This window comes from Eriocheir sinensis, unplaced genomic scaffold (genome assembly GCF_024679095.1).
Source record: "Eriocheir sinensis breed Jianghai 21 unplaced genomic scaffold, ASM2467909v1 Scaffold528, whole genome shotgun sequence".
Classification (NCBI taxonomy): Eukaryota; Metazoa; Arthropoda; class Malacostraca; order Decapoda; family Varunidae; genus Eriocheir; species Eriocheir sinensis.
Window position 1 is genome coordinate 265,739 of NW_026111863.1, and position 12,242 is coordinate 277,980.

The window sequence follows — 12,242 nt, forward strand, 5'->3', positions numbered from 1 at the left end:
TCTATCGGTTTTCAATATCTTGCTCTACAGGACTCCGGCGCCGCGATAGTCTGTCCCGGGGCTGTGCTGGGCTACTCCGGGCTGCAGGGCTTGGGCTAGGTCGGGGCTGGTGACTGGGCTGGTGTAGGACTTGGGGTTGAATGAGGTGAGGCCAGGGGTTAGATGTGGTTAGGTTAGGTTAGGATTGGTTAGGGTAGGTCAGATTAAGTAAGGTAGGGTAAGATAAGGTAAGGTTTGGTTAGGTTAGGTTATGTAAGGTAAAGTCAGGTAAGGTAAGGTAAGGTAAGGTAAGGTAAGATAAGGTAAGGTAAGGTAAGATAAGGTAAGGTAAGATAAGGTAAGGTAAGGTTTGGTTAGATTAGGTAAGGTAAGATAAGGTAAGGTTTGGTTAGGTAAGGTTCTTGAGTTTGTTTCTTCTTTGATTTTTATTTTGTTATTACATATATTAGTTATTTTTTTATATTTCTTCTTCTTCTTCTTCTTCTTCTTCTTCTTCTTCTTCTTCTTCTTGTTATTTTTATTGCTTTTCTTCTTAGTGTCTGCTTACTGATACGCGTTCATTTATCTCATTATTATTTATTTTTTTACTGCGTTTCGTTGGTGAGATTTTCAATTTTATCTGTGTTCGAGAAGTTTTTATCAATATTTTCGTTTTTCTTCTTTCGTCACTTCTCCTGCTCTTTGATCCCTTCTTTTCCTTCTTTACCGACTCTCACGTCTATTCCTTTTTCCGTAGTTTGATTTGTTTCTTGTTTCGTTTCGTGAATAGGCAGTTTCAGGTTTTGAGTTCCTTTCCGACTCTCGTTTCCGATTTTCTTCCTTGTTATATTATTTCATCTATATATTTTAGTTTCGTCTCTTCTCTTTTCTACTCGCTGCCTCTATATTGTTTTCTTATTCTTTGCCTCTATTTTCTATTTATCTTCCTTTATTATCTTTTACTCTCTCTACCCTCAATATTTCTCTTTTCATTAATTCTTTAGTTTTTATTTACCTCTCATATTTTCTATTAAATCTTCCAATCTTCTTCTTTTTCTCTCTATTCACCTTTATTAACTTTTATTGCATTTTCTCTTTCTAGTCTTCTTTATCTATCTATATTTCCTAGTGTCTCTTTCGTTAGCGCATTCTTTCTTTCTGTTTTCAATTCTTCTTTTTCTACTTTTTCTTTAATTCTATTCAAAATTTTATCCTTCTCTCCTTTGCATTTACATTTTCATTCTCTCTTCTCTCTCTTATTCTGTCGTTCTCTTTCCTTTCTCCTTCTCTCTCTCTCTCGCTTGACTGGGTTCGGCTTCTTAAATTTGCAGTCGCTCAGAAGTATCCACGCGGCTCTGTTTCCTTAGCCCAGACTCAGATGTTCCTTTATTTTCCCTTTTACGGTAATCTTATGCGTCACGTTCTTGCTCTTAACTTTCCTTTTCGCTTTCCTTCACTTTTTCTCTTTTTCGCTGTTTGGCTTTTCTTTTTCTTTTCGTTTTTCTCTCTCTTCTATGTTACTCTATCTTTATCTATTCTTTTTATCTCCTGTTTTTACGGTAATCTTATGCGTCACGTTCTCGCTCCTAACTTTCCTTTCCGATTTCCTTCACTTTTTCTCTTTTCGCTTTTCTCTCTTTTCCGTTTTACTCTCTGTTCTTTTATCTGTTCCTTTTTTTCCTCTTTTTACTGTTGTTTTAAGCGCCGTTTCTCTGTTTAACTTTTCTTTCTCGTTTCCTTCACTTCTTTTCCTCTCTCTCTCTTTTACTGCATTGTCAAGTCATGGGGTAATACTTCGTCCGTTTCTGTCTCTCCTCTGTTTTGCTCTCTGTTCCTTCAGCTATTCCTTTTATCTCCTATTTTTATTGTTATTTAACGCACAAGTTTCTCTTTTTTACTTTTCTCCCCGCTTTCCTTCACTTTTCCCTTCTATCTTTTCCGTTTCTCTCTCTCTTTTCCTTTACTCTTCCTTTAACAATGTCTTTTATCTTCTCTCTTTACTGTTATTTTATTCGTCGTGTTTCTCCTTTCGTGTTTTCTTTCCGATTTCCTTGATTTTTTTCTTTCTCTCTTTTGCTGTACTGTTAAATCATGGGTAATATTTCGTCCGTTTCTCTCCCTCTCTTCTGTTTTACTCAATATTTCTTCAACTATTCCTTTTATTTCCCCTTTTTAATGTTATTCTACGTCGCGTTTCTCCTCTCAACTTTTCTCCACGATTTTCTTCAATTTTTCCTCTTTTTTTTTACCGAACCGTCAAATCATGGGGTAATATTTCAGACGTTTCTTTCTCTCTTCTCTTTTCTATTCCACTTTTATTAGTTTTCTTCTATCACTACTTTCTCTGCGTTTTCGATTTTTTGTTGTTTTCCGAAGTCTGTAAATTGCTTCCACTCTTTATTTCTCCGTTTCTCTCAGTTTTTCTTTTGTTTCATTTCGTTCGTCGTTAGTCTTATGTTTTTTTCACTGTTTTTGGTCAGTGTTCTTCCTACACTGTCACTGTTTATCGTTCACTGTTCTTAAACTCACTACGTTCACTCTCTTTCGTTCACTGCTTATCGTTCACTGTTCTTAGACTCAGTACGTTCACTCTCTTTCGTTCACTGCTTAACGTTCACTGTTCTCGGACTAATACTTTTTTTTAATCAATTTTGTTCTTATTCCGTCACTGTTTGCCGTTCACTGTTCTCTTTACTCACTCTTTCGTCCATTAATTTTATCCTTACTATCACTATTCTACGTTCACTGTTCTTTGGTTCACTGTATTTTCGCCTCGGGTTGTTCTTCTTCTTCGCCTGTTTCTTAGTCTTTGTCACGCGGGAACCCACCACCTCCTCCACCCACGTCCTGTTGGGAGGGAAAGGGATAGAATTAGATGGGTGACGAACAAGAAAATTAAAATCAACAACCTTCACAACAACGATGGAAGAAGAAGAAGAAGAAGAAGAAGAAGAAGAAGAAGAAGAAGAAGAAGAAGAAGAAGAAGAAGAAGAAGAAGAAGAAGAAGAAGAAGTAAAAGAAGAAGAAGAAGAAGAAGAAGAAGAAGAAGAAGAAGAAGAAGAAGAAGAAAATGAACAAAAATAACAATAACAACAAAAGCCGAGGTAAGAAGGAAGGAGAGAAAGAAAGAAGGAAAGAAAAAAGAAAGAAGGAAAGAAAGGAAAGAAAAAAAGGAAGAAGGAAAGAAAGGAAAGAAAAAAAGAAAGAAGGAAAGAAAGGAAAGAAAGAAAAAAAGAAAGAAGGAAAGAAGGAAGGAAAGATATGAGAAATAAATAACAAGAAAAGAATAAAAACAAGACAAAGGACGAAAAAAAAAAGACAAAAATGCAAGTAGGAAAAAGCAATTGAAAAAAAAACAAAGTAAGAGAACGAAAAAGAGGAAGGAAAGAAACGTGAAGGAATATAAAACAAAACAACAAAATGAAAAGGAAGAACGAAATGAAAAGCAAGAAAGAGAGGAGGTAAGAAAAAAAAAACAATGAAGAGGAAGAACAAAATGGAAAGGAAGAAACAGAGAAAGGAAAGAAAGAGAGAAGGCAAAAAAGAATTAAGAGGAAGAACAAAATTAAAAAGAGGAACGAAATTAAAAGAAAGAGAAAATATAAGAAAAAAATATAGGGAGAACAAAATGAGGAGGAAGACAAAAGGAAGGTGGAGAAAAACAAAAACAAAAATAAATGCAATATAAGAAGACAAAATAAAGAGGAGGAAAAGAAAGCAAATAACAGAGAAAAAGAGAAAAGGAGGAAAGTGCCACACTCCACCACATCACCTGCGAGATTATACCTAAAAATACCACCTAATCACCCAGGTAAAGTATGCCCCTCCCGCCCCTTCCCACACCGGTGATGGCTGTACACCTGACACACTAATGAGCCGCCAGGTAGGTCACGGCCACAGAGGAGAGGTCTTGAGCACACAGGTGAGATACGTAGAAGCAATAATGTTACCTGCCCTGACCTTACCTGGCCTCCCCTGGCACACACACACACACACACACACACACACACACACACACACACACACACACTTCACCTTGATTTTCTTTCATTTACAAATCGGAAAATATAGAAGAGAGAAAAGAAAGGAAGAAAAGAAGAAAGGAAAGGGAGGAAAGAGGGAAGGAAGGAAGGAAGGAAGGAAGGAAGGAGGAGGAAGGAAGAAAGACGGGAATTAACGAAGGAAGGACGGAAGAAAGATATAGGAAGGAAAGAATGAAGGAGGGAAGGAAGGAAGGAACAAAGGAAATGAAGGGAGGAAGGAGATAAGGACAGAAGGAAGGAAGAAAAGCAGTCACGAAGGAGAGAAGGAAGGAAGACACGAAGGAAGACGAAATCTGCAGGAAGAATAGCAGACAATGAGAAAAGAAAGCATCTGAAAAACTGGCAAAGGAAGGGAGATAGCAACTTAGGAAATCTGAAGGAAGGAAGTCAGGCACGAGGAAGGAAACTTAGGGTTGTATTACTAAACATTTTGCCGCTTAAGTTCACCTATTTGACAAGGCTTTCCTGGGACTTTTGGGCATTTCCAGGAGTAGTTTTTGACCTGATGGTAGTTTGTCCCTTCTTCTGTACCATGAACCTAAAGAAACACTCATTAGAACTCAACTGCCTCCCTCTTTGACCTTTAGAAATAGTTGCTGTTAGAAGCGAAATGTCTTAGAAAACCTTAGAAAAGAAACTTGAATCTTTGGACAATTAAAATATGCAGCTGGCGACCACCTCCCCAATAACAGGTAGGAGAGGCGCTTGTTGCTCCCCCGCCCACCTGGCCTAATTACAGAGTTCATATTTTGCACTAATGAAGGTAATACGTTCCGTTAACTACCTGAACGGGCGCGGGTAATTACGAGGAAGATTAGGTCAGGTAGGGAATGTAATGCTGGCGGGAGTGGAATGATTGTAATGGTGGTGGTGGTGGTGGTGGTTGTAGTAGTAGTACATAAGAACGTAGGAGTCTGCAAGAGGCCGGTAGGCCTGTACAAGGCAGCTCCTTTGACCCTAAGCTCCCGTGTATCTAACCCCACCTAATATCGCTGTCCATGAATTTATCTAATCTATTTTTGAATGTGACAATTGTATTGGCACTCACCACATAACTGCTAAGCCTATTCCACTCATCCACCACTCTGTTAGTAAACCGACTTTTGCCTGTGTCCCTGTTGAATCTGAATTTATCCATTTTAAACACATTACTTCGTGTCCTACCCGGTTCTCTTACCAACAAAACCTTATGAATATCCCCCTTATTAAAGCCCTTCATCCATTTATAAACCTCCATCATGTCTCCACGCACCCTTCGCCTTTCTAGAGAATACAAGTTTAACTGCTTGAGTCTTTCCTCGTATGTCAAGTTTCTCAACCCCTGAATCATCTTAGTCATCCTCCCTCTCGCACCAAGACCTGCTTATGAGAGTGTCATTTAAGCAATAGTTATGTGAGGGGTTGTTCCTACCTACACTCAGAATACTGCACTTCCCTACATTGAACTCCATTTGCCATTTATCCGCCCACTCATAAAATCTGTTTAGTTCATCCTGGAGAATACTAGCGTCCTGATCTGACTCAATTACTCTACCGATCTTGGTATCGATTGGGGCAGAAGGAACCTTGTGTCCTTCAATGCCTCAAAAACTCAATTTCTCCACCTATCAACTCGACACAATCTTCCAAACACCTATCCCCTATTTTTCGACAACACTCAGCTGTCACCTTCTTCAACACTAAACATCCTCGGTCTATCCTTAACTCAAAATCTCAACTGGAAACTTCATATCTCCTCTCTCGCTAAATCAGCTTCCTCGAGGTTGGGCGTTCTGTATCGTCTCCGCCAGTTCTTCTCCCCAGCGCAGTTGCTGTCCATATACAGGGGCCTTGTCCGCCCTCGTATGGAATATGCATCTCACGTGTGGGGGGGCTCCACCCACACAGCTCTTCTGGACAGCTCCTCGTCTCATCAGCTCTCCTCCTCCTACTGATAGTCTTCTACCTCTTAAATTCCGCCGCGATGTTGCCTCTCTTTCTATCTTCTATCGATATTTCCACGCTGACTGCTCTTCTGAACTTGCTAACTGCATGCCTCCCCCCCTCCCGCGGCCCCGCTGCACACGACTTTCTACTCATGCTCATCCCTATACTGTCCAAACCCCTTATGCAAGAGTTAACCAGCATCTTCATTCTTTCATCCCTCACGCTGGTAAATTCTGGAACAATCTTCCTTCATCTGTATTTCCTCCTGCCTACGACTTGAACTCTTTCAAGAGGAGGGTATCAGGACACCTATCCTCCCGAGTTTGACCTTGCATTTGGCCGCCTCTTCTGATTATTTTATGGGAGCAGCGATTAGCGGGCTTTTTTTTATTGTTGTTGTTTTTTTGTGTCCTTGAGCTGCCTCCTTTGTTGTAAAAAAATTAAAAATTAAATCATCTGTAAACTTACTGACATCACTACTAATTCCTGTATCTAAGTCACTGATATAAATAATAAACAAAAGTGGACCTAATACCGAGCCTTGTGGGACCCCACTCGCAACACATCCCCAGTCAGATCTTCTCCCATTGATTTGCACTCTTTGCTTCCTATTGCTAAGCCACGCCTTGACCCAGTTCAAAACTTTACCCTCTACTCCGTGAGCCTGTAATTTAAGCAACAGTCGTTGGTGAGGAACTTTGTCAAACTGGAACCCGAGCCAACTGAGGAATTTCCAGACATCGAAACGGAACCCGAGCAGGCTGAGGAAGTTCTAGACATCGAAATGAGTTAAGATGATGAGCTTGTTCCATCTTGGGAAGCCACCCCTCCCCTTCCCCATCCTTCCCCCCCGACGTAACTCCCCTATCGTCGGCTTCCCCATCCTTTCCCCCCGACGTAACTCCCATATCGTCGGCCTCCCCATCCTCACCCTTCCCTTCCCCATCCTTCCCCCCGACGTAACTCCCCTATCGTCGGCCTCCCCATCCTCACCCTTCCCTTCCCCATCCTTTCCCCCCGACGTAACTCCCCTGTCGTCGGCCTCCCCATCCTCACCCTTCCCCTCACATTGGCTTACCCATCCCCAGCGTTCCCATTCCTCAACCTGGCAGATTATCCTTCCAACTAGCGGCGGTTCTTCACTCCAACGGCTGTCCGGGCAAGATTTCTCACAAAAGCCTGCGACAGACCCTAAACCCGTACCTTGGGTTCGCCGACTCGACTTGCATTTCTTACATTTCTTAAAACATTTCTATCTATGAGTAAATTTGCCCCGAAGGAAATATTTGAATCACAGAGTTAGTAGTAGTAGTAGTAGTAACAGTAGTGTAGTAGTAGTAGTAGCAGTTTAAGTAGCAACTATAAGAAATAAAAAAAAAATTCTCTCTCTCTCTCTCTCTCTCTGTGTGTGTGTGTGTGTGTGTGTGTGTGTGTGACCCACTGCAGACAATATCCAACCACTGCCTGAGACTAGCCGTAGGATAAGATACCCCACATGCTGCCCAGGCCTTCAATCAACCCTAACTTAAGCGACTCTGGTCAAGGGGAGCACCGGGGAGCAGCATGGGCCAAGCAGGAGACACATATCAAGGCAACCACAATAAATCAAATTCGCCCGCGTCACTACCACCGGAGCCGACCACCAAGCCCCACGGGAAATCCTACCAGAGCTACGGGCAACACATAAATATTAATGATAAATAAATACAAATACAGATGTCATGTCAGCCACAATTATATCCCTTGGCACATCATACCTCCTCTTCCCTCCCCTGCCCCTCCCCCTACCCACCTCTGCCCACCACAACAGGAGTCAGGTGCAAGACTAGGCCACATATATTGGTTTCCCGAGCCCTGATTACCGAGAGAGAGAGAGAGAGAGAGAGAGAGAGAGAGAGAGAGAGAGAGAGAGAGAGAGAGAGAGAGAGAGAGAGAGAGAGAGAGAGAGAGAGAGAGAGAGAGAGAATAATAATAATAATAATAATAATATTAAGAAGAAGAAGAAAAAGAAGAAGACAGTAATAATAATAATAATAATAATAATAATAATAATAATAATAATAATAATAATAATAATAATAATAATAATAATAATAATAATAATAATAAAACGATAAAAGTAATTTTCTGTAACTATGCCCTCAAACATGTGTGTGTGTGTGTGTGTGTGTGTGTGTGTGTGTGTGTGTGTGTGTGTGTGTGTGTGTGAACAGATAGAAAGATAGATAGATAGATATACACACGCATACACATTAAACAAAGTATGAATATATGTATATATGTATGTATGTGTAACAACAACAACAACTACAACAACAACAACAGCAACAACAACAATAAATGGTTTACTCATTGCTTGGCAGTCTTTAGGCGGTGTGTACGCATGCATGTATGTATGTATGTATGTATGTATGTATGTAAGCATATGTGCGTGCATGTATGTGTGTGGCTGTGTGTATATGCATGTGTATGTACTAGACAGGAAGAAGACACGAGGAAGCAGGAAGCGAGGGAAATAAACATGGCGTCACAAAGAGAAGACGAGGAGGAGGAGGAGGAGGAGGAGGAGGAGGAGGAGGAGGAGGAGGATAAGAAAACAGAATAAAGATAAAACTCTGGCGAAACAAAGGAAGAGGGAAAGATGGAGAAGATAAAAACGAAAGGAAGGAGATAAGGGAAGGAGTGATAACGGAGAGGAAATGAGAAAGAGGAGTGAAGGAGAGGGAGAATAAAAGGAGAATAAACGAAAAGGCGAAAAGAGAAGGTTGAATCAGAGTATCATATTTGGAAACAGGACGAAGGGGGGAAAAGAAGAACTGTAATAAAGATGGAGGAGGAGGAGGAGGAGGAGGAGGAGGAAGAGGAAGAAGAAAGGGAAAGCGGAAGACTAACAAGGAATGAGAAACGATGGATAATCAAATATCGGCAGAGAGAGAGAGAGAGAGAGAGAGAGAGAGAGAGAGAGAGAGAGAGAGAGAGAGAGAGAGAGAGAGAGAGAGAGAGAGAGAGAGAGAGAGAGAGAGAAAGTTAAGAGACACTCATTCACTATATTGGGAAAATTTTGTCATGTTTTTCCTCATGAATACAACGGAGAGGAGGAGGAGGAGGAGGAGGAGGAGGAGGAGGATTAAACAAGACCAGAGAGGAAGAAAGTTAATGTTAAATATTTAAGAAGAATATTTAAACTCACGCGTGAATGAAGAAGAAGAAAAACAAGAAAAACAAGAAAAACAAGAACAAGAAGAAGAACAAGAACAAGAACAAGAGGAAGAACAAGAACAAGAAGAACAAGAACAAGAACAAGAAGAACAAGAAGAAGAAGAAGAGGAAGAAGAAGACGAAGAAGAAATAAAGAAAAAAGAAAATGAAGAGAAGACGAAGAAGAAGAAAAGTAAAAGAAAAAGAAGAAGACGAAAAAGAAAAAGAAGAAGAAGAAGAAAATAAAATAAAGAGAAGAAGAAGAAGAAGAAGAAGAAGAAGAAGAAGAAGAAGAAGAAGAAGAAGAAGAAGAAGAAGAAGAAGAAGAAGAAGAAGAAGAAGAAAAAGAAGAAGAAGAAAAAGAAGAAGAAAAAGAAAAAAAAGAAGAAGGAAAAGAAGAAGGAGGAGAAGAAGGGAAAAAATGAAGAAGGAGGACACTGCCATAAGTTTAGAGCATATGAAGACAGAAGGAACAATGGAGAGGGAAATGAAGAAAAAAATAGGAGGAGGAAGATGAAGAAGCGAGGGAAGAAGAGCAGGAGGAAGAGAACTAAGAAAAGAGAAAGAACAGAGGAAGTAAAGACAAGATATAGAAGAACCATAAAGAACAATAACAGGGGAACACTAAATAATGGGAGGAGGAGGAGGAGGAAGCGAGGGACGAAGAAAAGGAGTAAGAGAAGAAAGAAAAGGAGTAGAAGAACAAAAGGAGAACAACAAAGGAAGAAAAGACGAGAAGTAACAGACACATAAGGAACAATAATTTAAGGAAAGGCAAAAAATAAGAGAAGGAGGAGGAGAAAGCGAGAGATAAAGAAAAGGAGTAAGAGAAGAAAAAAAGGAGTAGAAAACAAAGAAAAGGAAAACAACAAAGGAAATAAAAGACGAGAAGTAACAGACACATAAAGAACAATAATTTAAGGAAAGGCAAAAAATACGAGAAGGAGGAAGAAGAAGCGAGGGATGAAGAAAAGGAGTAAGAGAACAGAAAGGGAGAGAACAAAGACAAGATGCAAAATAACCATAATGAACAATAACATGAGGGAACACACACACAAACAAACTAACTAATCAACCAAGCAACTCATCAACTTTCATCAGTAAACTAACTAAACAAGTAAGTAATTTGACCTTGACCTTAACTGACCAAGTCCTCCCCGCCATCGTGTTGGAGGCAGCGGCGGGGCTCGAACCTTTGTATAGAGGGAGAACCTAAAAATGTATATGTATGTCCGGCTGTGTGTATACTGAATGCATGTGTATGTACTAGACAGGAAGAAGAGACGAGGAGGCAGGAAGCGAGGGAAATAAAGATGGCGGTATAAAGAGAAGACGAGGAGGAGGAGGAGGAGGAGGAGGAGGAGGAGGAAGAGGAGATAAGAAAACATAATATAATCCCAAGCTGTAGTAAGTAAGAATTTGCTAAGATGAACTCTTGTAACAAATATTCCGGTACCGGTTCCCAGTTCTCGAGTCAAGGCAGGATGTTACAATAAAAATAAACTGTCGGAATTATTCAAGGCAGGAAATTATAAAACCACAACTGTCCGTATTCAATAGTTCAGGAACTTTAGCAAAAAATAAAAAATAATGAATACTCCCCATTCTGATTGGGGGATTGATATATTGGAGCGGTGGTTCTCAGCCTTTTTGTCCCGTTCTGATTGGGGGATTAATATATTGGAGCGGTGGTTCTCAGCCTTTTGTCCTGTTCTGATTGGGGATTGATATATTGGAGCGGTGTTTCTCAGCCTTTTTGTCCCGTTCTGATTGGGGGATTAATATATTGGAGCGGTGGTTCTCAGCCTTTTTGTACCGTTCTGATTGGGGGATTAATATATTGGAGCGGTGGTTCTCAGCCTTTTTGTCCCGTTCTGATTGGGGGATTGATATATTGGAGCGGTGGTTCTCAGCCTTTTTGTCCCGTTCTGATTGGGGGATTAATATATTGGAGCGGTGGTTCTCAGCCTTTTTGTCCCGTTCTGATTGGGGGATTGATATATTGGAGCGGTGGTTCTCAGCCTTTTTGTCCCGTTCTGATTGGGGATTAATATATTGGAGCGGTGGTTCTCAGCCTTTTTGTCCTGTTCTGATTGGGGATTAATATATTGGAGCGGTGGTTCTCAGCCTTTTTGTCCTGTTCTGATTGGGGATTAATATATTGAGCGGTGGTTCTCAGCCTTTTGTCCTGTTCTGATTGGGGATTAATATATTGGAGCGGTGGTTCTCAGCCTTTTGTCCTGTTCTGATTGGGGATTGATATATTGGAGCGGTGGTTCTCAGCCTTTTTGTCCCGTTCTGATTGGGGGATTAATATATTGGAGCGGTGGTTCTCAGCCTTTTTGTCCCGTTCTGATTGGGGGGTTAATATATTGGAGCGGTGGTTCTCAGCCTTTTTGTCCCGTTCTGATTGGGGGATTAATATATTGGCAGCCTTTTTGTCCCGTTCTGATTGGGGGTTAATATATTGAGCGGTGGTTCTCAGCCTTTTTGTCCCGTTCTGATTGGGGGATTAATATATTGGAGCGGTGGTTCTCAGCCTTTTTTTACCGTTCTGATTGGGGGGTTAATATATTGGAGCGGTGGTTCTCAACCATTTTGTACCGTTCTGATTGGGGATTGATATATTGGAGCGGTGGTTCTCAGCCCTTTTTGTCCCGTTCTGATTGGGGGATTAATATATTGGAGCGGTGGTTCTCAGCCTTTTGTCCTGTTCTGATTGGGGGATTAATATATTGGAGCGGTGGTTCTTTTGTCCCGTTCTGATTGGGGGTTAATATACTGGAGCGGTGGTTCTCAACCTTTTGTCCCGTTCTGATTGGGGATTAATATATTGGAGCGGTGGTTCTCAACCCTTTTTGTCCCGTTCTGATTGGGGGGTTAATATATTGGAGCGGTGGTTCTCAGCCTTTTTGTGCCGTTGTGTTTGGGGGTTAATATATTGAGCGGTGGTTCTCAGCCTTTTGTCCTGTTCTGATTGGGGATTGATATATTGGAGCGGTGGTTCTAAGACCTTTTTGTCCCGTTCTGATTGGGGGGTTAATATATTGGAGCGGTGGTTCTCAACCCTTTTTGTCCCGTTCTGATTGGGGGGTT

General features: G+C 40.9%; 1 long non-coding RNA gene across 1 annotated transcript in view; it reads right to left on the reverse strand.

Moving 5' to 3' along the window:
- Positions 1–496: 496 nt before the first annotated feature.
- Positions 497–12,242, reverse strand: part of LOC126992943 (uncharacterized) — a 34,757-nt gene continuing 23,011 nt past the window's right edge. Inside the window, exon 2 of the long non-coding RNA XR_007747181.1 lies at positions 497–2,826. This is a non-coding gene — a long non-coding RNA (uncharacterized LOC126992943). The remainder of the gene's footprint in view (positions 2,827–12,242) is intronic.